Raw genomic sequence first — 25,834 nt, forward strand, 5'->3', positions numbered from 1 at the left:
AGAATAATTTGCCCTAGATAATAAAAATATATGTTATTATATAATATAATAATAACAGGCCTTAGAAATATGCCAGATAATAAGTTTTAAAGTTACACTATGATATAAATAACTCTCAATCTCTGATTAATGCTTGTGTAACCACACAAGTAACTATATTTTTATTAGGCGGGTGCAGAAGCAGTTGCAGTTTTTGCCAGTACTTTTTTGCAATTACTTTTGCACTAACCTAATACAAAACAAAATGTGCCTACATCACAATTAGAATAAAAATCACAAGCTTTATTAACAGAGTATAATTTAAGGAAGTCAATCAATCTTGAAGGCAGAACGACCTAAGTTCAAAACTGATTTGGAATCTTCTCAGCTATTTAGCCTTGTTCAAAGTATCTAACCTTGCTGAACCTCAGTTTACTATCTGAAAATAGAGAAAATTATTACTATATTGTGGAGGTATGAATATTGAATAATTTAAAGAGCTTGATTGTACTACCATTAGCACACACTGAATAAAATATTAGTCTGACTAGATTTTCATATTTCCATATTTAGGCTTTTGCCTAAAAAGGGAATTTGGAAGTGGTCATTGGCAGGTGTCATAGGCTTTGGGTGGCAAGTCAGAGATAGTATGAATGAGCAAATTAGTAAAGACTAGAGATTAGAGAAGATTTTGAGTACTAATTAAGAGTTTCAAGAGACCAGAGGAGATTTTAAGAGTTCAGTGAGAAACCAGTTTCTCAGGAAGCAGAGAAATAAATTTTATCAGCAGTATGGTCGTCCATGTAATATGGCTTTTAAAAAGCACAATGAGACCTTAGTAGTAACGACTTTATTTTTCTTATTGAGAACCTGAAAGTGAAACTTGATATACATTATTTTCTGCTTTTATTGCACAAAAAGTTGTTTCCATTGCATATTGTTTCCTAATCTGTTAAAATAATCTGTTAACAAACTCGAAGACCCAGATTCGGGGCGTAGATAAGAAGCCTGTGTACCTTCCTATCTTCTCCGAACAGCCAACATTAGATCAAAGGGCAACCTTAATGACACCTGGAGCACAAACCCTGCTCAGGGCGCGTACAACCGGCGGGACAGAAAACACGATGCGACGTCGGAAAGCAGGAAGGGAATTGAAATTCCCCCAGTCACGTCACAGAAATCTTAGCAGAACCTCATCATCGCCCAAGGGAACTGGGAGTGGCGGTCGGGGAGGACGCGGGTTGTGTGACGATCACCGATAATTAGTTGGTGGTTAACGCACAAGTAGGATAAAAGAGCTCGCCCCAGGCTGCCAGCAGAAAAGAGCCACCGTGGCACGTGCCCCGGGGAGTGCTGCGGTGGCCCGGTTTGCACGGAGAGACGGACACCGCCTGGGGAGCCGCTCTCGTAGCCTGGGGGCGGGACGCGGCGGCCGCTCCCTCCGCCCCCGAGTAGCTGCCACCGCCTGGCTGCGCCCCAGCCCAGTAGCTCAGACGCGGCCGCATCCCCGTGGACTGTAGAGGCGGCAGCGAGCTAGAGCCTGAGTCGCAGCTCCGGGCCGCAGAGCGCTGGGCGAGCGCGAGCTCCAGGGCACCGGCAGGGCAGGCAGCTGCGCGCGGCTGGTACGTACCTGGTGGAGCGGGCGCGTGAGTGGGTGTCCCTGTGCAAGGAGGGAGGCGTGGGACTTGGGAAGTCGGGGGAGACTGACCCAGGGAAGATGTGATAAGTGCAACTTTCCTATTTTCTGCCCTGCTGGCACAAGTATGGGGGGAGTTCGAAGCAGATGCCTCTTTTGCTTGGGTGACCCGACCCATCGTTTAACTCACAAGCCAGGGTACTTGGAGAGTGAAAAGGACGCTCACGCCAACAGGCGTGACGTGGGAGGTCTGTCACCTGCCTTTTACCCACTCGGCCCTGCAGGTGGTCATTGATGACCTCCTGTCACAAGTCACTGAGTCCTTCGCCTTTCGCGCCAGCAATGCCAAATCTTTTCCCTGGGCGGTGCTTACCAAGCCCCGGGTAGTCGTGAGCCGCCACGGGGTTAGCAGAGACCCGAGTACTAACCCGCTCGGCCAGCGTCCGGCTGTGTGGCTTTAGCCAAGTCACCTCACCTCACTGGCCTCCGTCCATTCCTTTGGATAAAATATGGAGGTGGGTGGACCGAGTAAACTCAAGGGTTGCCCTTAGCTATTGGATTTTCCCTGCTCCTAGGACCCCGGCAGGCCGCGTGGAGGGACACGAGTGCCAGGTGGTCGCGAGGCTGAGGGAGCGGAGGGCCTGGGTTCCGGTTGGTGCTGATGCTAGTGCTGTTCAGGCCCTTGGGGGAAATTCTGAAGGTGCATTCCGGAGCCAAATGACCCTGCCTTGCAGCAGGTCCCTTCCAAGGGAGCTGAGAGGGCCAGGTCAGACCGGTCTTCGTAGAGCTCCCCCGGGGAAAGCAGCCAACGGAACTCGGGTCCTTTAGAAAAGTGCATGCGTGAACTAGGCATGTGGGAAGTACTAAAACAAACAACAAACAAACAACAAAACACCCTGCAGGTGGTAGTGTTATTAGCTGGAGTCTGTGCAGGACTGGAAAGTGGAGATTTGAGGCGAATGACCACTTAAACTTTCACCTAGAAAAAAAAAAGAAACTCTTTTATCAGTGGTTTGCATACTGAAAGGTATTGGATTAGAAATATTGCGAGTATTGCATTTCTCTTCGTGTACAGATAGATTTCAAAATTCATCCGTCCACTTTATCTCTTCACAAGATGCCTTCCTTCTTACTGACATTGCCACACATTCAAAAAGAATCCTCCTGGGATTTAATATTTAGAAAGCTCAGCATTTGGATTATTAACATGAGAATTGATGACCATAATGCTCACGGAAAATGGGGTAGGTTATGGATCAAGGTTGGTTAAACCAGCAGTTTATTAACCTTGTTTCCTGTTAGTGTGCCGGGTGCTGGTCAATGCCCCCCTAGTGACACTATCTTAAGAGATCATTTGCTAAAAAGGTGTTTTGGAAGTTCAAAAGATTCGATTTTGAAGGAAAGTATAGTTTTGGAAAGGAAATCTTTTGGAAAACGTTTATAGTAATGGACTTCTCAATCTTATCTTTACCGCAACTTTCTTCAATAAAATATCAAAGACTAATGGACCACATTATGCAGAATATTTTAAAATGTGTCAAATTTCATTTTTGTTAGAGTTTTTCCTCCTTTTTAGTCAATTGCAAACATATTGTTTAGATCGATGATAGATCAATTTAATTTTCCTCACAGTTCTTACAATTATTTAAATTCTTATGCAGTTTGCATTACAGCATTTTTTTACAACTTTATTGAGATATAATTTATATATTATAAAGTTCACTCTTTAGGGGTGAATAATATTTAAAAATTATATTTCAGTGAGTTTTAGAAAATTTGTTAATTTTCTAAAAGTTGTAAAACCATTACCATATCTGGTTTTAGAACATTCCAAAATTGTAAAACCATTACCATATCTGGTTTTAGAACAGTTTACTCACTTGGTAAGATTCCTTATGTCCATTATGTGTTTGTTCCCACTCCTATCCCCAGGCAACCATTAATCTACCTTTAGTCTCTATAGATTTGCCTTTTCTGAACATTTTATATAAATGGAATGATATACTATGTGGTCTTTTGTTATGGCTTCTCTTATTTAGCATAATGTTTTTGGGGTTCAGCTCTGTTGTGGCATGTATCAGTATTTCATTTCTTCTTATTGCTGAATAGTTTTCCATTGTATGGATATAGCATATTTTGTCAGTTTACTAGTGGACGGACATTTGGGTTGTTTCCAGTATGGGAATATGATGAATCATGCTGCTGAGAACATTTGCATTCAAGTGTTTGTGAGTACCCATTTTCATTTCTCTTGGGTAGATGCGTAACAGTGAAATTGGTGGGTTGTATGTCAAACTTGTGTCTAACTTTTAAAGAACACTGTAGAGTAATTTTTGTAGAAGTTATATATATATAAATGTAAAAAATTCTGGAAAAATAAACATTGCTTACTGGATCATATATGATGTTATATGTATGTAGAGAGAGGCTTGGGAGAGGAACCATTGCTTCTCTTCAAATTTAGAGCTGAGGTACAGCAAACACTTTTGAAAAAAAATGTCACAATATTTCTCAGAAATATTTCTTGCCTAATGTTTTTTAATGCTAAATGAGCATGAATCAGGCTTAATCAAGACTAAATTTTCATTAATGTCAATTGAAAATGAGAAAGAATGCAGTTTGAAAATTGTATTTTAAGTGTTGAGACTGAGCCAGCTCTGAATAGCTTGACAATAAATTCAGTGGTTTTCCATTTCTTCAATGCAAAATTTTAATTGAGTTAGAAAAAACAAAAATTCTTTTCTTAACATCAAAAATAAACTATACATCTTGTGAACTATATGTCTTGTGATAAGCATTGTTAATCATGATTCCATATAATTATTTTAAATAATAATTAAGCACATTCTATTAGTAGATTTAGGGATCTAAGGCCCAAGAGTAAGTGATTTACATATACAAAAATCATATATTAGGCCAGGGATCTTGTTTTCCTGTTTTAAAACTTCCCCCATTAGTACATATTCCTCTGAATCCTGTTAGTTTCAGACATTTTCATATGTTTTATGTACTTTAAAAAAGTCATTACCAGGTAGTGACATTACATGGAAAGAATCTAGGTTAAGCACTTGAACATCCCCATAAAATCAAAGACAGTTATTATTTTTTATTTTTGTTAGAAGTACAACTGGTTTTGGCCCCGCGTGGTGGCTCACGCCTGTAATCCCAGCATTTTGGGAGGCTGAGGTGGGCGGATCACAAGGTCAAGAGGTAGAGACCATCCTGGCCAACATGGTGAAACCCCGTCTCTCTAAAAATACAAAAATTAGCTGGGTGTGGTGGTGCACACCTGTAGTCCTAGCTACTTGACAGGCTGAGGTAGGAGAATCGCTTGAACCCAGGAGGCGGAGGTTGCAGTGAGCTGAGATCGTGCCACTGCACTCCAGCCTGGTGACAGAGTGAGACTCCGTCAAAAAAAGAAAAAAAAAAAAAAGAATTACAGCTGATTTTGAGAAATCAAATGGATATCCTACTTTTTACTGAAGTGAGGTACACTTTTTATTCTAGCTGTCAAATGGCAAATAGCAGTATTATGTTTCCAGAGCAGAGTGGATTTGTGTTCTTCAGTCACTCCTAGTTGTAAAAATGTGACATTGCCCAAGAGTTGGGTGCTTGGTTGGAGAAGAAAGTTCAGAGATGTTTAGATAAAAATAAAACAATCTAGATTTGCATAATTTCCTGAATGGGAAGAGGTATTCTCACCTAGAATCCTGGATCTGTTAGAAACAGGATTTCTCAGATTGGAAAGAGGGCCAAGGAAATGGAGATTCTTTAAGACAATGTGGTCTGCAGCCAAGATAGTTTTAATGTAATTGAAGAAGCAGCAACAGAAGCATCTACAGACAATATGAATGGAGCTGGATGCCTTCCTGTACCTCCCGGACTCTCCCTTCCTGCAGTCTCTGCTTTCTTCTAAGCACTCTTACCGGCTATGCTGTTGAAAGTATTCTCATCCCCGTGGGGGTGTGGGAGTAAGCATCCCCATGGGGGTGTGGGAGTAAGTAAACTGTAGGCTTTCTTTTTTTTTGGATAAAGTAAAGGGAGAAGTGAAGTCCAGTGTAATAGCTTCAGGAATAAAACCATGGAAGACAGGAAATAATTAGGTAGTCTTCTCAAGTATGCTTATATTTTAATGGTCACAAAATAATTTACATCTAGATTAAACTTTATGGATTGAGCTAATACATCTCAGAAGAAGAAAACACCATTCTTAAAATTCTTAAAATCATAAAATCTTAAAATCAGTGTGTGTGTATGTGTATGTGCATGTGTGTATAAAGAGGGCTTGCAACTCATGCAATTACATTAGTGTATTACATTAGTTTATTTTATATTTTAAAATGAGAATAAATACCTCTACCATGGAGCTTCTGGAGCCAGATGTAATATTAAATTTTAAAATGCTGAAATAAGCCCTACTTTTCTGACTTTTCCCAAAAAGGTCTTGAAATCTAATGAAAAGCCAGATTACAGGTATGGTGGATTTTGTTACACTCCAAGGGTTTGCAAAAAGTCTATCAAGCCAAAATTTATAAACTCCAGGGCTTCCACAGAAACCACTCTTCTTTTCAGTTCCATCATCCTTGAAGAAGGGTGTCTATGATAATTCTGTGTATTGTAGTGAAGTAGCAGAACTTTTCACAGTAGTGAAAAGAAAAAAAAAATTTAAAATATGTCTTTCTAACATGCCATGAAGCTGTGCCTATGTGTATACTGTTGTAATCCTGAGGAGGTTTCATTTGAAGGCTACTGGAAGGACTGCTGTAGTAGGCCAAGCAAGAGATGCTGAGTGAGTCAGGGCAGCAGAATTAGGGATGAGGAAAAGTATTCAGATTCTAGAAATATTAGGAGATGAAAATAATTGAGTTTGATGGTAGTTGGGATATGAAGTTAATAAGACATGAGAATGAAAAGTGCTTCTCAGATTCTTGGCTTGAAGTGAGAGCTGGCACAATTTACAAACATGCAGATTTAAGAATGGGGCGACTTCATGGGTGTACTGAGTTGGATAATGTCTCCCCAAAATTCACATCCTTCCTAGAATCTCAGGATGTGACCTTATTTGGAAATAGGATCACTACATATGCAATTAGTTAGGATGAGGTCATACTTGAGTAAGGTGGGCTCTTAACCCAATATGACTGGTTTCCTTATAAGAAGAGGCAAGAGACACAAAGAGAAAGACACATAGAGGGTAGACAACGTGACAATGCTGGGAGAGATTGAAGTTATGAAACTGTAAACCAAGGGATGCAAAGGTTTGCTGGCAACCACTAGAAACCAAGAGAGAGGCATAAAACCTATTTCCCCTCTGATTCCACAAAAATGAACCAACCCTACTGACAGTTGATTGGATTGCTGCCATTCTGAACTGTGTGAAAATAAATTTCTGTTGTGTTAAGTCACTCAGTTTGTGGTAATTTGTTACAGCAGCTCTATCAAACAAATACAGTGGGTGTGAGTAAAAGATACATTGGAGTGAAGATATCCAAGAAGCTGTTGTATAACAAGCTCAGAAGATGCAGATTGAGTTGACATTGGCATGCAGTAGGTAAATATAATGATGAGATCTCCTATGGGAAGCACATGGAATCAGAAGGAAAATGGGAGAAAAATGAATCCTGGGAAATGAATTCCAGTCAGAGCCCAAGAGGAGAAGCTGGAAAGGGCATTGTCATAGCGACAAAGGTATATAGAGCTTCAAAATGTGTGGCATGATCAACAAGTCATAGACATAAGAGGACATAATAGGAGAAGGGTTGAAGGGACTTTTGTTTTGACAAGTAGAAAGTAAGAGTAATGGCTTTATGATTGGAAGGTTGAAGCCAGATTGTGCTGCGTGAGAGGGAAATGGAAAGTAAGGAGATAGGATCAGCTAGTGTCCAGTAGTCCTCCCAGGATTGTAGGTGAAAGATGGAGGAGACGGTTGGGTATGCAGGGAATCACGACACAGTGTCCAATTTATTTTTGTTTAATATTTAAAAGAAAGCCTTTGTCCTGCCTTTAGGAGTCATTAGTGTGGGAGATGCTGTTAAGTATAGAAAAGATAATTTATGGAGCTGCTTTCCAATAAAGGGGATTGGGTTAAGGACAAAAGTGGAGGCCTTGAACATACAATGTTTTCAATCTGTAATAGAAGTTGAGATGTTTTTAAGGGTGAGTAGTTATTTTTTCTTTCTATGGAAATAACTGTTACGTTAAGAGAAAGGAAACTACTGTTTACTGAGCAATCTGCCAGACCCCCAGGGTTGGAGTCTGGGGGATTGATCAATAAATAGTAATTTGTAGCACATTTTCACTAATTTCATTTATTCTCCAATCTGTGAAGTTGGTGTTACTGCTCTATTTTTTAAGATGAGTAGGCAAAGAGAGTATCTATTCAAAGTCATTTAATAGAAAGTGGCAGAGCTGAGATTAAAAGCCAAGTTTGATTGATGCTTATTTCTTAAATCTACAGCCTTTCTACCTTTCTAATTTGCGCTCAGTAAAAATGCCCAGCTAACTCACTTATATTGGACCTTCTTAGCCACTGGCTGAGCACACACTCAGGTCTCATCCTCAATATCACTTGTAAATATGGCTGCAAAGAGGCAACAGGTTAATGGGTATTGCGTCTACCATATGCACTACCTAATGTGGTCAAAGTTCTACACCTCTGAAATCAAACAGGTCATTTCAGGTTTTTCACTTATTTGTCCCTTATGGATTCAACCATGTGGAAATAGGGGGTTGAGGGGAGCCGTTTTTATTCATTTCCCTCAGGGAGTGGTGGAGAAAGTTTTTAGGGGAAGTGAGGAATACTTTTCTGGCACGGTGGATCTGGGTCAGCTCCCTGAGATGCTTGTGGACTTTTGCCAAAGAATATTAAGCTTCAAATAAAACCCAGCATAGTTTGTTTCAACTCTGAGAGATTCATATTTTGGGTTCTAGGTTTGAATGCTTTGAAAGGAAAAATAAACCTTTCAGTATTCAATGAAACACTGGAGGAAACAAAGCATTGTTTTTACTCATAGATATTTATTTTTACCAACTCTTTAAAAAAGTATTTTAATTTATCCCAACTTGATGAAAACTTTTCATATTTTCTTTCAATAATATTATTGGTCTTAATTGTTAGTTGATTTTTCTTTTTGTAGGTTTTTGTTTTAATATGACTCATCTGATATACGAATTAAGTTTGATGACAACAGTTTAGGCTATGTCTAAGGATATCTAGAATTATTTTACATAAGGACTGTTAAAAAGATTTACTTTATTAAGTACATCAAGATGTTTTTTATTTTAATTCTCACATGCATCCATAATTGTTTTAATATTGGGTATCTTCCACTTTTTGTACATTTGTAAGGATGTTTTTTACATTAGTGTAACAATGGTGTACAGTTTGTATCCTACATTTCTTCCTCTTAAAATTACTATTGCCAGTGTAAAAACGAGTAGAAACAGCAAATTAAAGAAAATAACATTTCTTAAAAGAATGTGTAGTATCCTATGAAACAGTTTTTGGTTAGATAAAATTTCAGATCATAAAGATAGGAAACACTTTCTAGTTTGCTGAAAGGCTACATTCTAATTTCACCGCACCCTGTGGTAATCATTGATTTAACTCAGAAATGAGAAAACAAAATAAAAGAGAAACATGCCCAAACGATTAAAATTCATTACTTTAGCTATTAGCAGTATTTAAATGTAGAGTTCAACTTTTTCAAGGGCAGTATGTGCTTACTGTTACAAATTCTTCACCAAGAATCACAGACATGAAAATACGCTCAAACATCTTTTTCTTTCTTTCAATCTCATCTCTTTGTCAACTCTTTATCATTATATAATAATGAATTATTCCACCTGTTACTTTCTGGGCAAGTAATGTTTACCACTTAAAATACTACCAAGTCCTAACTTTTAACCTTTTTTAATAATGTTTTAGAGATAATATACATTGCAGTGAAAATCAGAAATTTCAGAATAGTTTTAAGAAAAAAAGGTCTACTTATATTTGATTTGTCCACTAACTAGAAGTAATCACTATAAAATTATTCTTTGCATATACACAACTTTTTTAAAAAGCAAAAAATTATCATATCACATTCCCTGTTTCCCACTTAATAAATCATCTTAGTATAAATTACAGTTTGTTAATGGCTCCATTAACTAATTTTCTGGTGACTCTACAGAAAGTTACCAAGTTCAGTTTTATAAACAATAGCATAGTAGATAACTCTGTTCATAATTTTGATACATCATATATACCTATTTGATTAATTCCTTTGAATAAATTTCTAGACATAGAATTGCTGCATCAGAGGATGTTAATTTTTAAAGAGTTTTGATATATTTTACAAAATATCTTCAGAAAGCCTGTGCAGTTTACATTCAGAATAATACCTTTACTAACATACTAATACAGTTTCAAAAATTTGAAATTTAGAAATCAGTGGGAAAATATAGCTACATTTGTATTTCTTTAATTGGTAGTGAGGCAGAATATTTTTAGTTAGTTATTTTTACGAATTGTTATTTTATATTCTTTCCTATTTTTTCAATCTGTTTGCAAGAGCTTTTTATTGATAAATATATTAACTTTTTGTATGTCTATTTTACAAATTTTAAATGTTTTCTTTTTACCATTAATGATTTAGGGTGCACTGCTTTGTAGGATACTTAATTTTTTAAGGATGTCAAAGTTATCAATCTATTCTCACATAGTTTGAAGTTTAAGACGGGCTTTCCCACTTGTAAAAGTATTCCCCTACATTTGCTTATAGTACTTTTTACATCTTTTGTTTCTATTTAAAATTTTAATCCATTGGCAGTTATTTTAGTAAGAAATAAAGTGGGGATCTTACCTTATTATTATTATTATTATTTAATGGCTAACCTTTTTTATAGCTATTTGTCCTATAATGGATTCCCTCCCCATTGATTTGAATAGCATCCTGTGCCTTCTCACCCCTGCACCTGCCTTGGAACCTACCTGTCTCATAGCTGTCCCACCATTAGAATGCATTAGAATGCAGACATGACTGCAGGCTCTTTGACTGCTCCCCCTTCATCCACATCTGCCACTCACAACCTGAGCCCTAGAAGGAAAAAAATTTCTATAACCCTTATCATAGCATCCAGCTTTCCTAAATTACCACATTACCAGTTTTGGAACATGTAATTTTGTTGGTCCTGAAAAACAGCTAATTTTCAAATGCTTCAAGTCTCTGATTTTATCATTCACCTGCTCATTTTTTCTCTTTGTCTTGAAACTTTGTTATATGTTTTGCTACCTCCCCCTTGACCCAATGTCTCCTTTGTATTCTTCCTTCAAAACAATTCCATCATGCTACCTGGAACAACTGTTCAATAATAATAAATTAATCTATATTATTAACTTCCACCTTTTCCCCTAGCCCTGAAGCTTGACTCTCCCCTGGGTGTCTTACTTCCCCTTCAGCCCTTTCTATTGGAGACTATTTATTATTTTCAATTTTATAATCTCAGAGTAGTAAAGGGGGGCACATTCCCTTCATGCCCCCGTATGCCGCCTGTACAATATTTTTCCACCCTCTTATACTCACTCCCGCTCCTTTGAGCACTCTGGCTATACCATCCTCTACCATTTCTCATTTCTATCATCATTGCTGAGGGTTTAGCACCTGAACAAACCCCTCCTTTTCTGAACACTCTAGTAATTGGTGTACAGTCATCTTCTCCCATCCTTCTTCTGTCCTAAATCTGGTGCCTTCCTATGTACAGCCAACATCCTGACCTCTCACTTACCATGTGGTCGTGTGTGTTTTTTGGAATTCCCAAATGTATTCCGAAGAGAACCTAGTCAAAGAAGCACAGACTCAGAAGTATATAGAACCGAAAAGCTCATTATAGACTAAGAATTCTCTTGGTTTCTTAACACAGATAGGCTAATAATTCAGCTTTCCATTGATCAGAATTTGTGTTGCTTGGTTTAACTTAGACAATCGTTTACTGCTAGTATCAAAATACTTGAGAATATAGTTGCATAAGCATATGTGTAGAATCAAGAAGTTCCACAAAAGGCATGAAAGTGGTTATACATGTCTAGCTCCTGAGGCGGTGAGGTAAGAGGTTGAGTGGCTTTGTGACACTGTGCCCGGCTGCTGCATTCATGGACTTTTGTGCCTTGTTTGCTCGTGTTCCTATTTAATTTTTTAATTAGTATGTTGAGGGAGGCAGATGTTGAGTAAATGCTGTTTTGTAAATTTTTAATTAGGATTTTTAAAAATTGAAATACCTTTTTTTATTTTTGTTTAGCTCTAAATTTTTTTGTTTTATATTATTTTCCCTATTTTAGTTGCACCAAAGATTTCTGCATAAAGTACTTCAAGATTTGCTTATCTGAATGAAAAGTTATCTTCCCTGAGACCAGATCCAGACCAGCTTTTGAGGATTTACTTACCTGACCATGTAGTTCCCTTGAGTTTCTTGTTATTATGATTATAATAAAAGGAGTACAGGCAATCTGGTCATTTTAGCCTACTACCGGATGGATTAGATCACTGCGGGATATTGGCTTATTTACCCTACAATGACTCATCACAGTTTAGGAGGAGGAAGACCAGCTTAGAGGTCAGGAGATTTACTTTTTTAGTTTTTGGTTAATTACTTTACTACCTGTCTCTGATATTATAGATTAATGGCTTCTGGGGGGATTAATGAGATTAAAAACAGAGAGATGCCCAATCCTCATTTATTTTACAATTTTGCCTAGGAGTACCGTTCCCTAATCTTAATAAATTATAGTATAAATACCTCCTTGATGCTAAGGAATATGCCAGGTCTGAGGAGATCCGGTTGAACAGAGCAAGGTTCCAGCCCTTCAAGAGCACAGGATTAGTGTTGGATAGGTAAATAACTGCAAACACGATGTGATGGAAGCCACCATAGCAGTATGAATCAAGTATAGACATGTCCAGAGGTGGTTATAAGTGATCCTAATATCAGGAGTGGTTTCTCTGTAGAGGTGATGCTATTGTTAGATCTTGAAAGATAACCACTAGTTTGCCAGGTAAAGGGGAAAGTGTTCTAGGAAAAGGAAAGAGACTTAAAGTGCAGCATATGTTTAGGGAACTAGAGTTAATTCAACATAATAGAATGTGCACACTAAGGGACAGTGACAGGAGATGTAGCTGGAAATCTGATAGGAAATAGATTTAGAAGTGCTTTGCCTATTATGCTAAGTAGCTTGGACTTGATTGAACGTTTCAAATTACAGGAAAAATGGAATCTTATTTGTACAGTGGTGTACTGGCTGAAAGCCCATGTCCCTCAGAGCACATGTCTCTTCCTCCATTACAGAGAAGTAAAGGATATTAGAGGAAATACGGGGAGGGCTGGACTCAAGTTCTGAGTGGATAAATTTTTAGATAGATTGACTGGGTGGTTGCCTTCTAAGAAGTAAGTCACATATGGATTAAAGATGCATGACTAATTTAGATTTGTTGAATTTGAGTTAGGGTGTGTGGAACTAAGGAGAAGTCAGGACTAAAGACATGAAGTGTGGGTTTAACTGTAGATAATTGAAGGCCCTTCCTAGAAATTGCTGTACTTAAACACGAGTTATGTGTTAAAATATTTTAGGAATAAATTTGCCATAAGAATCATGTGATTTAACTCTTAAAATATGTTTTCCCCATTTTTTTGTGTTAGCACAAACTCGGTAAATAGCAAAATTCTATAAAATGATGGAAACTTTCAAAGTCATAATTTAAAAGGAACAGCCTTCTTCATTTTTTTTTTTGTAAATACTTAGACTATTTTTGCCAAAGATTTTTGTTCCGATGCTTTAGTTTTTCTGACAGCTACTCCAAAGATTCAAGGATAGAGTTTAAATGTAGGATACATTCAAGGGTATCCTTTAGATAGGAACTAGCTCTGCTCTGATTTTTATTTAGCTATCACTGGGGAACATTCTGAAAAGTGTGTGTATAGATTATGTAACCAGTCACTTAGGGCCCCTGACCCCTTGTTAACCTGGCCCTCTTGAGAGACAGTGAGCTGGGGGTGCACTGGGAACAGCTAGGTCAGACGCAGCCCTGATGCTTAGCAGTCCCCATGGATCAGTCATAAGGGGTTGTTGCTGAGCAATGAATGCTCTAGTGGTGCTTCATCCTCCATGGCATTTTGCAGTAGTGGGGGCTCACCCCCACCAGAGAAGTAGTACAGTCTGGCAGCGGGCCAAACATCCCCCAGAGGCATGAAGGTTGTTAGTAAGTATTTGACCTTAGAATCAGAGAAGATAACTTAGGTTCTCTGAATGTGCAAGTGATTTATGGAATTATTGATGTAGATTTAATTAAACATGAACTTGGGGCAGGGCAGGTAGTTCTGGCAGCTAGAGTTCTCATTTCAAATACTTTGATTTCAGTTTCTTTCTTCTTCAGGCTTATTTGCAAGGTGAGTTTTCTGGGTCAATGCAAAGTAATTTTTTATGCTGCATGGAATACGTAACTTTCCAGTTAGCATTATTAAGCCAGAGCAAACATTTATGTTTGAGAAAACCCGCCAAGCAAATTCTTACTTTGGTCATGTGGGCCTGAATGTCAGAGTATTTGATTTAATATCGATAAAATAATTTGCCACTAATATTTGAGATATTCTTTGAATTTTCTTTCTGTATAGAAAGGTCAGAAAATAACAATTCACGAGGACCATGTCTTATTTTATTTTTAATATTTAACACAGCACATAAATTACTCTTTAGGAGAGTTGACAAGAAGTTGAAACTAATTAGCTCTTGTAAGGAAGGCTGAGTTCTGCCAGTGTTGAGCAATGGGTTCTTCTTAAGATCCAGGCACATGTTTTAAAGATCAAGACATAACATCATCAGTATGTTGAAGTAATGCACAGTTGCATCAAAGGCTAAAATGTGGAGTAGAGAAATGTGCCTTGTCAGATTTGAGAAATAATGTTGCCAGCTCTTTCCCTCCCTCCACTTTTTTACTCAGTACTTCTGGCCTTGGGCTGTAACTGTTTGCCTACTGATTCAAAGGATGAGGAGGCACGGCTTTGTTCTGTATATAAAAGGGAAGCCTCTTTGTTGGCTTTGAGATCTGTACTCTCTGTAGGATCTACATTATTAAAAAAATACTTAAAAACTTGAAAATATCCCTCAAGCCTTGCACCCAGATACTTTACACACATACGTATACATGAATATGTTGAAGATCATTCAATTCAAGTTATTTCTAAGGTATTACCTAAATAGTAATAGAACAATTAAGTTTTTTTCTAAGATATCATACTTAAAGCTACTTTTAAGACTGATTTTTTTACTGTTTCTATCATATATTTCATTGGCAGGAGCAATCCATTTATCTTTCTTGTGTAAGAGTATTAATAAATCTAAAACATATTAAACACAATATGTGCCAGGCATTATTCTTTGTGACAAGAATTCAGTACGTCATTTAAACCTCCTAACAACTCTATGTGATAAATACTATTATTATAGATATTTTTACTTATAGGGAAGCCTAGACTGTTCCAGAAAGTTTAAGTAACTTGGCCAAGTGTACACAGTAAAGATTTATAATCATTAAGTCTGTCTTCAGAATTCATGTTCTCAAACATGACAATATATTGTAAGCACCAAATTATTTCATGAGGGCAACTTAATCAAAATCCAAAGCAAACATGTTTGTAAGTTATAATGGTATGATGAAAGAATGCAAGAGATTGAATATTACAAAATCATTTAGGTAACAAATTTTGCTTATTTTATTCTTTGGGCCATAGTCCATAGCAGGAAACCTTTTTGATCAAGCTTCTTTATATCCATCCACATCCTATGAACATGAAACATAAATTCAGGGGGCATATTAGTACTCTTGTTTCTCTCCAGTATAAGATGTGAAGACATATTGTCTTTGATATGAGATATAAAGGAAGAGGAAATCCTTAAAACTTAAAAGAAAACTTAGAGGTAATGAATACATCTATGAACTGCTTTTGAGTCAATTCTCCAAAAACATTCATATTTCTTAGAGCTTTGAGATATAAAGCAAAATATTAAGTATCAAGGAATGGTCATTTAATCATAAGAGAAAAATCACATAGAGGAGAAAATATATATAAAAGCCAGGTCAAAAGCCAAGAATATTGTGAGGCACCATGATGTGTAGTGGATTAATTGTGGGCTTTAGAGTTGAACAGAGCTGAGTTTGAATCCCAGCTCTGGGACTTATTAGCTGTGTAATCTTAGGGATGCATCTCACTATCTTTAAGCTTTGCAAAAGGTCCACTCTGTGATAGACTAATTGCAATGATTAAGTGGACTAAAATGCAAGGTGTCTACTAAGGTTCATGATACAGAACAGGTGTTTGTTAAATGTCAAAATCCCTTTATCTCCTTTTCCTCCTGACTGTAGCAAAGTAAAAAGAGGTTTATCCTGGGGACCTGAAGTGTGAAAGGAGTTTCACAGTGGAATTAACGGGTTAAAGTTTGTCAACATTTCTAAGACTTTGAGTCAACTTTACTAAACTACTATGTAAAAGCAGTTGCACAATGCAGATGTTACCTTTTCAATTAAGAAAACCTGATTTTACCTAGCCTATTAAAAATGTTTATGGTTTTGACTTGAATCTAAGAAGACAATTAGATGTTTAACTAGTTGTGTAAACTGATACCTGAAAGATGAATATATCTCTAATTCTTAGTCATTTTTATCAGTTTGTTTTTATTCATTCTTCACCTACTGAGGCTTTTAGTACTTGAATAAAAAATTTCAGATAAATTGGATTTTGGTCATTTCTGTATATTTTTAAATCAACTAGTCTAGTTCTTACCCTCCTTTCCACAAAAGTGGGTCTGTGTTTCCTCCATTGTATCTACCACATGGTAGATAAAAAGATTTGCCCATAAATGTATAAAGCAGGTTATTTGCAATTTTATGTAAATTAAAAAGCTATGGGGCCTGGCTTGGTGGCTCACGCCTTTAATCCCAGGACTTTGGTAAACCAAGTCAGGAGAATCGATTGAACCCGAGAGGGGGAGGTTGCAGTGAGCTGAGATTGCCCCACTGCACTCCAGCCTGGGCAACAGAGAAAGACTCTGTCTCCAAAATTAATAATAATAATAATAATTAATTAACTTTTTTAAAAAAGCTATGGAAATGTAGCAATTGCCAAGTTTAGTTTAAAAACTGTCACAGTTGTAGAAATCAAGCATATATAATAGGGAAATAAATAGACTACAGATTAGATTGGCCAGCTTCAGTGGCTCATACCTGTAATCCCAGCACTTTGGGAGGCCTAGGCAGGTGCTTAGCTTGAGCCCAGGAGTTTGAGACCAACCTGGGCAACATGGACAAATTCCATCTCTACAAAAAATACAACAATTAGTCAGGTGTGGTGGCATGCACCTGTAGTTCCAGCTACTCAGGAGGCTGAGATGGGAGGATCACTTGAGCCCAGAAGGTCAAGCCTGCAGTGAGCCAGGATTGCATCACTGCACTTCAGCCTGGGTGACAGAGAGAGATCCAATTTCAAAATATAGATAGATAGATAGATAGATAGATAGATAGATAGATATAGATTAGAAGTCAATGAAATGAAAAATTAATAGTAGGTAAATAAGAGAAGTTGAATAGAATAATGCTAATTTTGTTATGAATGCTTATTAATCAATATACTTTAGTGGTTCATATTTTCACAACTGCATAAATTCATCCTTTTTGAACTTTATGGAGCAAAAGTGAGTGTAAAACACATTTGCAAATATTCTTTAAAGTTATTATATACCTTTTGCTAATATAAGTAAAGATTTGTGAATTTCCATTCAATGATCACTTACTGAATACCTACAGTATATTGTCCTATGTCCTGCAGATAATTGAATAAAACATTGCCATTCAAGGTGTTCACAGGCTCTGGGGAAGACTATCAAACACAGCTGTAACAGAAAGCATCAGAGAGTCATGAGAAGAATGATTTGGGGACAGAGATTATGATTAATACCAGTCTGGAACAATTCCTAAAGCTTCACAGAAGAGGCAGCATTTGAGTTGGGCCATTAAGGATGGCCCACAGCCTTCCAGGAAGAGCAAAAGGAAATGTGCATTCTGGACAGATGAAGCAGAATGTTTTTTGTGTGGTCTATTTGTGTTAATGTTTTGCTATTTATTGCTAGCCCTATGTGGCCAAGGGATCCAAACAACCACATTTTATCACAACTTGTACAAGTTCTCATACAAGGGAAGCACTCAGTAAATATTGTTTTTTAATATATGAATTAATGAATGAATGAATGAATGAACACACAGACCCTTCTTAATATGGGGTGATAACTTTCAAATAACAATTATATCACATTGAGAGTTGTTTTTTGTTACCTGATAACACCTATGCAATTCAAAGGACAATTTAAATTTTCTAAACTCTGATTAACAATCATCTTGGCCAGGCACCGTGGCTCACGCCTGTAATCCCAGCACTTTGGGAGGCTGAGACGGGTGGATCACGAGGTCAGGAGATGGAGACCATCCTGGCTAACACGGTGAAACCCCATCTCTACTAAAAATACAAAAAAAAAAAAAATTAGCTGGGCGTGTTGGTGGGCGCCTGTAGTCCCAGCTACTCGGGAGGCTGAGGCAGGAGAATGGTGTGAACCCGGGAGGCGGAACTTGCAGTGAGCCGAGATGGTGCCACTGCACTCTAGCCTGGGCGACAAAGTGAGACCCCGTCTCAAAAAAAAGAAAAAATCATCTCACCAAATTTTAACTTCTGTGGGTTTTAGTCCTAGCACTCTGCTATTCTCTAATTAATTTCTACACTTTTGTTGGCTTGTTTAAATGCATGAGTTCAAATGTATACTTCATAAGTTACTCCCTGATTTACTCCCCTGGATTTGATCAATTGATTGTATTTACTGTTAATATTGTTTCCCATCTGCCTATTGGATAAGCTCTTCTTGGTTGAATCACACTCACTGAATACCTGAACGTCTTAATTTGAACTCATCATGTTCTTTCCAACTTTTCTTGCCAATTCTTCCTTTTCTGGAAAATTCCTGGGGTATATCTGACTCTTGTTTCTCCCTATCCAAATCAACAATCAACCCTGGCATAAATTCTTTTGGCATCTTTAACGTTTGTCAGCTTTTAGTCACAAACTAAAACACTTGGCTTATTACCCCAAATGGCCTTCATTCATTTTTCTTCAGTCTTACAGACAGTTAATTGTTCTACATCCTTTCTTGATGTAACATAGACACTTTCATGGTCATCCCTCATTTACTGATAAAGAAAACTTCTTTTTATAAAATATCATTAATTTATTTCTGATTAGGAAAGAACATGATTTAATTTATAAAATATATAAAATAGGGAAAATAAATAAGTAAACTCATACAAGATTTTAACTGTATATCATCTTACAGAAAACATTCATATTTTGTTATGTATGGGATTAACATATATACTTTTAAAAAACAAAATTATGATTCTATTGTATATCGAATGTATCCAGTTCTTTCATTTAACATTTATGAAACATTTGCCATGTCTTATGATTACATATTCTTTAAGACTTGCTGAGTTGAATAGCATTACTTTAAGAGTAATACAGAGCAAAGTCTGAATCTCTCCAGTGGGCTTCTTAGCTATGTGATCTTGGGTAAGTTACTGAATATTTTTGAGCTTCAGTTTTGTCATTTGCAAAATTGAGATCTTAATAGTTGTAATGAAGATTTAATGACATAGCGGATACAAAGTATGCCCTGTGCATTAATAGCTAGTCTAAATGTTAGCTACAATTTCTGGTTTCTTATATCTAGATACTATTTCTTCCTATGGCTACATCATACTTTATTGGACTGCACCCCCAGATAGACTTATTGCCTACCAATTCAATCTTAAACATCTTGCCTGGCTTTCAGGATTCCTTATAACCTAGCCGGACCTGACTCACTACATTTTTCACAATTTAAATTCTCTCCTCTCTGTAACCAATTTCTTTCCAGTTGCTTGTGTTCAGTATGCTGACTTTCACCTTATCTCCCTTACTATAGGTTACCTAGTGTTGTTTGTGTATACAGGAAAGGTTAGAGGGGAAAGCTGATTCCATGGGAAACTCAGCAGCTGTGATGTGCCCTCAGAATCAGCCCAAATGAGGGCTCAGCGCAGGTTCTTTATGCCCTGCAGTAACTCGTAATTGGAAGGTTTCAGTTGAGGGCCATCAGCCACCAATAATCAGCAGGGGAAATGAATGGTTCAGTCCTGAAGGAGGCATCTAGTGGCACACCACAATGTCCATTACACCTGCTTCATAATACTCTCCGTCTTTCATTGTACTTGAATAAGCCTTTTCTCAGCTGTGTTACCCAGATAGAGCTATATGCTAGATGTCAAGGCTGAAATATTTAGTGGTGATAGATAATGCAATATGTATTGCATTAACAGGGAAAGTACTAGAGGCGCCAACTGAAAGAGCTAATGATGACTCAATCTTGAACAATTTGCAGAGCATAATAAAGTACTATTGGATTATAATCCAAAGTATAAAATATAATATCTACCATGAGTTCATATCATTATGAATAAATAATTGAATACATAAATAAATGAGAAGAAGAGATAAATCTCTTGTGCAGAAGAATTCCAAATAATTTATGTACATACAACATCCTCAAGGAGGTAGAAAATAACTCCTCTCTTCTTAATTGTGGGCTACACATAGTGACTTCTTTCCCAAAAATACAGTGGAAAGCAGCAGGAGGCAGACTAACTTTTCAGCGGAGAAACCTGACAAACACTATCTCATCAAGGTCAACATCGGTAGTGATGCCATACTGATATTATAGACCCTTGATATGATGTGATGAAAATGGCACTTTTCCTCTGTGGCCTTCCTCCCAAAATCTCATAGCCACAGTCTAATCATGAGAAAAACATCAGGCAAATCCCAATTGAAAGACATTCTACAAAATATCTGTCAAACTATTAAGGTCATTAAAAACAAGGAAAGTCTAAGAAAATGTCACAGTAAAGAGGAAACATGATGACTACATGTAATGGGGTATCCTAAATGACACTCTGAAATACCATAAGGGCATTAGATAAAAACTAAAGAGATATGAAGTATGGGATTTAGTTGACAAAAGCATATCAATATTAGTTCATTAATTGTAATAAATGTACCATACTAATGTAAGATAATAATAATAGGGGAAACTGGGTATGGAACAGTATAAGAACTTTCTGTACTATCTTCAAATCTTTTTTGTAAATCAAAACTATTGTAAAAAATTATGTTAATAAGAAATACTATTATCATAGGACCTAGCAATTCTGCTTCTGTGTATATATCCAGAAGATTTGAAAACAGGGTGTTGAGGGGATATTGGTACACCCATGTTCATAGTAGCATTATTTATAGTATCCTAAAGGTGAAAGTAACTCAAGTGTCCATTAATGGATGAATACATAAACAAAATATGATATATACATTGGAGTATTTTTATTTAAGGCTTTATTCAGCCTAAAAAAGGAAAGAAATTCTTGACACCTGCTGCCACATAGATAAACTTTGAGAACATTATGCTAAGTGAAATGAGCTAGTCACAAAAAGACAAATACTATACGATTCAACTTATAAAACTATCTAGATAGTAAAATTTATAGAAACCGTAAAATGGTGGTTGTCAGGGGTTTTGAAAAGAGAAATGGAGATGGTAGTTTAATGGGTATGAAGTTTCAGTTTTGCAAGACAAAAAAGTTGTGGAGATTGGTTGTATAACAATATGAATATAGTGAAGAATACTGAACTACATGCTTAAAAATGATTAAGATGATAAATTTTATATGATTTTAACTATAATTTTTAAAAAGCACTATTAAAATTACCATTTTCAATCCATTAGCCTGACGAAATCGATACTGCACAGATATGCTATATCTGTTTCTTTTCAGTTTATGATCCTCAGTACACTGTTTGGCCAATTACCCAGTGATCTAAAACAGTAAAGAGGTTAAGTAGGATAATCAGTATCATCTAAAAGTATTTGCAATGAATGCTCATCCAAAAGCCCATATAAAAGTTACCTGGAAACCAGCAGATGGGATGAGATGAGATGAGAACTCAGGGATTGAAGGAGAGGAAAGCAGGGATTAGCAGCATTTTTTTTGTCGTTTTTATGTCTAAAATAAGGACTTCCTTGAGCTGAGGCCACAGTGCTAATTATATATTAAGGAATATTTGGTTGATATCTTTTATTTCCTCTTTGGAAACAGAACAAACAAACATCCTATTACACACACTCTACATTTCTTTCATTTAAAACTCTACAACACAATGACAGAGAATAGGGACATATTTTATATTAGTGTCCAGTAATTTCTGGAGATATTAGCGGAGTTTGAAGAAGATGGCATGAATATCTGTGCCACATATGGCAGTTGAGTTATTTTAATTAAATGCCAGGTTCAGCCAATTGAGATTTGTCACTGTTTTGAGCTCCCTTTCCTTTTTCCCACTCTTTCAGATTCAGAGTGTCTTTGACATCCAAATATATTACAGTATATTTCCTTTGGTGCTCTTTTTTTTGGGAAGCCAAAACAAACTCTTTAGAACATCACATTTCCAAAAGAAAGCTGTAAGACTTAAGAGTGTGATCACAGATACCTCTTGGGTCTCAATCTGAATTTAGTGTTAAACAAAGGAAGCAAGTTTATACTTTTGCAGATCTTCAGGGAGTGTAATAACCATTTATTTGGAATTTCATTGTATGTGATCTTCCTTAAATCTCAGAACAACCTGGAGAGACAGGCAGGATTAATATTATTATGCCATTTGATGAACAAAGGTTTGTCATTCACTTCCAGGAAAGGAGATGACTTCTCAAAATCACCAGCTGATAAATAGATGAGTTGAAACTAGAACTGAGTTCAGTGCCTCTGCCTTTATGTTGCAATGCCCTTAGGACATTCTTTTACTGGTGCATTTGTAAGCTATGTGAGAAGCAAAGGAGAGAGTAATCAAACTATTTGAAAACTAACTTAGATTGGCTAACATAATGATGTCGACATTTGGGGAAAAAGATACTTTATTTGAGAATTATAGTGAAATATCTCCACCACATATAGTTCTTGGGTTGTATACAAATTGGAAGTTCAGTTACTGTCCCAGTGTGAAAGGTGTGTGGAGGATGGATTGGAAGGGGAATGACTCAGGCCAGGGAGACTAGTGAGAGATGTCATAACCCCTGGAAGAATGGGTGGAATGGAAGAAGCTATGGCTGGGGAGAGTTGAACTAGATTTGCCCATGCAAATGGAATTGGAACGAAGAGTGAATTGAAGAACATTAAGAGCCTGGAATAGATAAAATTTGATGGTTTATTAGAAAGGAACAGGGAAGAGAAGACAGCAGACAACATTGATCCTTGAATACATAATATAAAACTAGACTCTTCCCTGCTCTGAATAACCCTAGTATACAAGCGAGGAGTGTTGACATTACTGGCCCCACATTTAGAAAAAGAAACAGATGATCTTCCTAAAATGAAAGAAACATGGCTCATTCATTTTTAACATCTAAGCATTTACTGTGTGTCTGCTCAAATATGTAGACTGCCTGAGTGAAAGGGCATCTGGTTAACCCAGTGATCAGTTGTGGCCACCTCCACAGAAGTATATACGGAAATGAAAATAACTAGGTTGTTTTCCAGCTATTTAAAGCTAATAACTCGTTTTTAAATGGGGACTTTTTTACATATAAATACCTAAAAGAATATGATCAGCAAAAAATATGCAAGTTGATTGGCTACCTATTCATAGCAAAATGTTAGATTACCTCTAGATGGTGAGGCATTATGCATAGACTGGATTTTATTGGATTCATTTTTCTCCAAAAATTCCAATCACTAGATCTTGTGATTGAGGAAAACAATGTCCTTGCTCCGTCGTATTTAAATTCAAAGACGAACGGTTGCAGGGATATATTGCTTTTTAAATCACACATTTGAGAAAGGCTATCATTCATCTAGTGAATCTATTTTCAATGGAAATTTGAAAATCTAAAAAAAAAATCTTGCTTTCTTGTTGATTTTACTATTTAGTAAGAATGTCTCTGACTGTTAATTTACACAGTTTTAGAGCAAAACATGAGAAAGACTGCTCAGAATACAATTGATGTATTTGAATGGTGAACAAAATAATACAAAGAAATACATTCCTTATTTATCTGGGTGTATGGAGCTGCTTACTCAAGAAAATTTGTCCTGCTCTTGCTATCAGAGAAACTGAATAAAACAATTTGGGAAAAGGAATAAAAAAGACAATGAAAACGTTGTTTTAAAAACATGTGACATTTGGTCACTAAATTAGACTTTTTTGTCTAAGGAACAACTTGTTCTTTTTTGCAAGAGACAAGAAACTAGAGATGTTTATCTTAATAAATCTTTTCCTGCCTTTGTTTCCTTCAGGAGTCATGCTATACTGAAAAGACACTTGATCAAGAGAACTCTGGGAAAAGCAGAAAACCCTGTGCCAGGGACAGGAAAGATAGGAGTAAGTACATTTTTGTTCCATTGATCTTGGAACATATGGAATAATATATTGAAGATGTTCCTAAAAATATATTTGTTGCTATAAAGCCAGATGACAGCAAAGAAAATGTAAGGTGGGATATCTTCATTTTAGAAAACAATGTAGTTTAATATAAGATTGATAGAATATACTGTTAATTTCTAATTAATAGCAAACAATACATACTGGGACCTTAAGATACACATTTTCAACTCATATCTGCCAGGGATAAGTGACTAGTAGAGGCTGAGCTTGGTTTGATATTTTCACTCTTAGCTGTGCCTATTTAAATGGTTCTTATAGAGGCGGCTAGCCCATCAGAATAATATTTTGAAATTTATAGCCTTTAAAATAGAAGAGAAATTCATATTGCTGATCAGGTCTTATAAACTGACTGCTTTTCTTATTACTACTCTCCTCAGAGACCACAGTAATAGAATTATAATCAGTACATACAATTAAATATTCTTGATGACACTAATAGGTAAACATAAACCTCAAGTTAATGCTTGTTTGAGAGACAGGTTTTTGTGTGCTGGTATCTCACAGATATCTGTTCTATCTATCTATCTATCTATCTATCTATCTATCTATCTATCTATCTATCTATGACAGAGATCTGTATATAGTCGTACTTGCCTACACAGTAGTGCATCCTTTGAAAATTGAGGCCACATTCATATTGCAGTCTTATTAGTATTTCATAAAAATATTATCAATTTGTAACACAGGAACAGAAGACCAAACACCGCATGTTCTCACTCATAAGTAGGGGTTGAACAATGAGAACACATGGACGCAGGGAGGGGAACATCACACACTGGGGCCTGTCAGAGGGTGTGGGGCAAGGGGAGGGATAACATTAGGAGACATACCTAATGTAGATGACGGGTTGATGGGTGCAGCAAACCAACATGGCACCTGTATACCTATGCAACAAACCTGCACATTCTGCACATGTATCCCAGAACTTAAAGTATAATAAAAATAAATAATAAATAAATAAATAAATGTTATCAGTTTGGTAAAACTTGTATTTGAGGGCACCTAGATCCCTTAGTGCTACATTCTCCTACCCAGAGTGAGAATCTTGCTTCTCCACTGCAGCTTAGATGACAGAGCAAGAGAGTCCAAGGTCAGCTGCAGCCTAAGGGAAGGCTCCAAAGTTCTTCTCCTCCTCTCAGATTCCTACTAGAACACAACTCCAGGGAAGCAGGAAGGAGTGGAAGACATTACATTTGGTTTGGGCCTATTGCCTGGTCTTCTTAAAACCAGTGTACAACTTTCCTGTTAACCCTCTGTGATTTCATTTAACATTGGCAATAGATTCATTTCCATGGCTCATCAGAGCATTTTTACTTTGATGTGAAAATTTAAATTTATGTCAACATGTCTAAAAATAAATTTAAGAATAACGTCTTAATTGAAATCTACTTTTATTATAAAATAATTTCACACAAATAATTTTACCCAAACCATTTATATTTCTACATAAACCACTAGAATCTCCATACTAGAACAAAATAAGTAGAATTATAAACAAGAATTAATTTTGTACTTAAGGAAAATTAAAACTAACATGTAAAATAATTTCTTGGGTCTATATTGTGGGCTGAGTATACGGTGATTTATAAGCATAATCTTATTTAATTTTCACAATAACTCTATGAGGAA

The 25,834-nt window shown here is 36.6% G+C and overlaps 1 protein-coding gene across 3 annotated transcripts in view; it reads left to right on the forward strand.

Annotated features, from left to right (window-relative positions):
* The first annotated feature begins 1,297 nt into the window (after positions 1-1,297).
* Positions 1,298-25,834, forward strand: part of PKIB (cAMP-dependent protein kinase inhibitor beta) — a 117,605-nt gene continuing 93,068 nt past the window's right edge. The window contains exons 1-2 of one of the 3 annotated variants that reach the window (XM_003255644.2): positions 1,298-1,601; positions 24,058-24,142. The gene's annotated coding sequence lies outside the window, so the exon portion shown is untranslated. The remainder of the gene's footprint in view (positions 1,602-24,057; positions 24,143-25,834) is intronic. The other 2 variants (XM_003255641.3, XM_012505897.2) reach the window with 2 other exon arrangements.

The sequence above is a fragment of the Nomascus leucogenys genome, chromosome 3 (genome assembly GCF_006542625.1).
Source record: "Nomascus leucogenys isolate Asia chromosome 3, Asia_NLE_v1, whole genome shotgun sequence".
NCBI classification, from domain to species: domain Eukaryota; kingdom Metazoa; phylum Chordata; class Mammalia; order Primates; family Hylobatidae; genus Nomascus; species Nomascus leucogenys.